Consider the following 3,195-nt stretch of genomic DNA (forward strand, 5'->3'; position numbering starts at 1 on the left):
TTTTTCTCAGTGTATCGGCAAATTATTGAACCTTAATCTAGATGCGTTGGCGGATACCTCGCACACCATCTTCAAAAGGGGCACAACTCAATATTACGCGTTTGTCAGAAAATGCGAAAAACTATTTCTTAGCTTTTGATTATCATATGGGCAAGGGAGACTTTACCTTAGGTTTTTTTTAAACAAATTATAACAACAATTTGCTCCGGCTTTTGCTGAAAAGTTAATAAAAGCTACACTCAGAAAAAAGTCAGCCAAATATATTTATCTCAACACATGATTTGGTAACTATAACCAAACAGTGTAACTATAACCAAATCATGTGTTGATATAAACATATTTGGTTGACGTAACTAAACTCTTTTCTCAGTGTATGTTGAGTTTTTAGCGCATAATTTCAACAATGCCAAATTTTGAGTTGTGTATCTTTTGAAGACGCTGTGCGGCCTTTGCAGGATGTTTTGTTGTGCAATTTTCAAGGCCACTGAGTGCGCTGAACTAGTTGTTTTCTCTTCGTGTCAAGTGTTGAGAAACAACTTAAAAAACCTAACAAACATGAAAAAAACAACATAATTTTCTCGATAACTGAAGAGGTTCAACTAATCTTTTTTTAATATTATTCAGGCTCACGAAAATGTATGTTCCTTTTGCTAAAAAGTTACCTAACATGATAAAAAGAAATTCAGAAGGTCGCACTTTCTATCTAAATGTCTGAAAAAAAAAAGAAGAACAAAACTACTACTTACTTACGGTTGCCAGACGTACTGATTTTATCAGTACAGTACTGTTTTTCAACTCTTGTACTGATTTTATTCATTTCTTCAATCGGTACTGATTTGTACTGAATTTTCAATACAAACAAAATACTTTAAGATTTTCTTAAGGTTTTTACATAACGTTGGAACTTCCTTAAACTGTACTGTAAAAAATAAGAAGAAAATAATTGAATTATACAGTAGTTGCCATGCTTCAGATAATGTTTGATATGCCCAAGAAATTAATACAACAAAGAGATCAATCGTTTTACGGGCATATCGCCGTGTCGTTACGTACCAGTTGCGATAATATGACGGAGCTTAAATTATTTAAAAAGAAGGCTGACGCTTTTTTTGGCGTGTGTTGTTAGATATCTCGAAAATAACTTTTAGTTTAATAACAACAAATTTGCCTATAACTTAAATTCTTTTTTCACTATTTACTGATATTGTAAAAGAGTTTTGCATACGAGGCATATACTACGTTTATGCGTAAACTATTTGGAAATAAAAATAATTTGCAAATACCTAACTCACTGTTTATTCGATGGTGGAAAATTCTTTTTTAATATTGCCTGATAATGAAAAAAAGTTAAAAATGGCAAGGTCTTGATTATAAAAAGGCAATAAGATGACCATCGAAAAGGAAAATGAACCTAAAAATGGCAGCGTCTTGCACTTATTTGCAAATAGTACCACTAATCAATACTTATTTGCGTGATTTAGTTATTTGTAAATAAAAAATTAACTCAGCGTTTATATGGCAAATTTTACCGTTTTGCAAATTCTTATTTGCAAATAATGTGTGCGTATAAACGTAGTAATAGAGTTAGATACTCTTCACAGCGAATTCTTAGTCTTTCAAAGTTTTTGCGTACACTCTAAAAAATTTTTGTTTAAATTTGCGCATATTAAGATAGGTAACCAGTTTCCTCTCTTAATGAATGTTAATTTACACACCGTGTTAATTAAATTAAACACTGCTTGTTTACTTTTACTTATCATATGTGTGGCGTAGAACAAATTTCAAATTTGTTTTTTGAGTTCTAAACATTTATTGTTCACAATTTCACAGTTTACACATAAAATGTTTAAAGCTTCCTCTAACAAATTTTTGTTTAAATTTACGCACATAAAGAGAAGTAACCAGTTTCCTCTCCTAATGTGTGCAAAATTAAACACTGTCTGTTTACTTTGACATACCAAATTTCTCACGTAGAGAAAAATTACACACAAAGTATTTAAAATTGATTAAATATGAGCACTTGATACTTATTATTTGGAAAACATGAACATGAGTTGTTTACAATATATTTATGTGGATATTGTAAACAACTCATGTTCAAAATCAAATCTTGAACATCTTGTGCGTATATTTGTACAGAATCTGGTTGAAAAATAAACACTTTTCAGTAGTAGTTTTACATGCACTTTTTAGAGTGTAGTTGAAAAAATGTATTTAAGCCATGAGGAAATATAGATGAAGCCCTTAAATAGTGGTACTTTTCCACAGTTTGAAAAAATATGTAATTTAGTTTTTTTTCAATACCACACTCAAACGAAGCAACTGAGAGGATCTTAAGTATATAGTATTTCCTGACGCAAAGAGAGAAATCGGCTTCTAATAAAAATTTTTTAAAGTGAGCTTCAAATTAAAATTAAGTTTAAAATGGAATGTATTTAATTCTTTGACTATTTAAACACTGACGATTCAAATGATCTTATTAATACTACACTGAGAAAAGAGTTTAGTTACGTCAACCAAATATGTTTATATCAACACATGATTTGGTTATAGTTACACTGTTTGGTTATAGTTACCAAATCATGTGTTGAGATAAATATATTTGGCTGACTTTTTTCTGAGTGTATTCAAAAATGTCATAAATATAAAATAATTTATTGGCTTCTGTGTACAATTATGTGTACACTAGGGTGGTCCAAAAACGGTAAAGTCGGAATTGTAATGCTCTTATCCCCTAGGATTGTTCTATATCGAAAAAAGTGTACCCCCATTTCTTTAATTTGAAATAAAAAAATATTTAGAGGTCGCTCAAAGCGATCAAAATTTTGCATGTATTTTTATATGGAAAAAAACAACTTATCGTAGAAATGGCACACAATTGTGTAAAAAAAAAAATGTTTTCTAACGGAAAGCTATGGTTCTCTTCAGGAGACTTTCATTAACAATACTTAATTGTTTATTTAACAATTTTTTTAATATTAACGATTTTTTATTGGTCCTATACCATTTCTACGAAAAGTTTTTTTTGCCCCATATCAAAATACATGGAAAACAGTGAGTGCGTTGAGCGACCTCTAAATGTTTTTTGATTTCAAAATAAAAAAATAAGGGTATATTTTTTGGGTATAGAACAATCCTAGGGGATGAGAGCATAAAAATTCCGACCTTACTATTTCACATGCATTTTTGGACCAG

This window comes from Rhagoletis pomonella, unplaced genomic scaffold (genome assembly GCF_013731165.1).
Source record: "Rhagoletis pomonella isolate Grant_MI unplaced genomic scaffold, Rhpom_1.0 Rhpom_scaffold_00001, whole genome shotgun sequence".
NCBI classification, from domain to species: Eukaryota; Metazoa; Arthropoda; class Insecta; order Diptera; family Tephritidae; genus Rhagoletis; species Rhagoletis pomonella.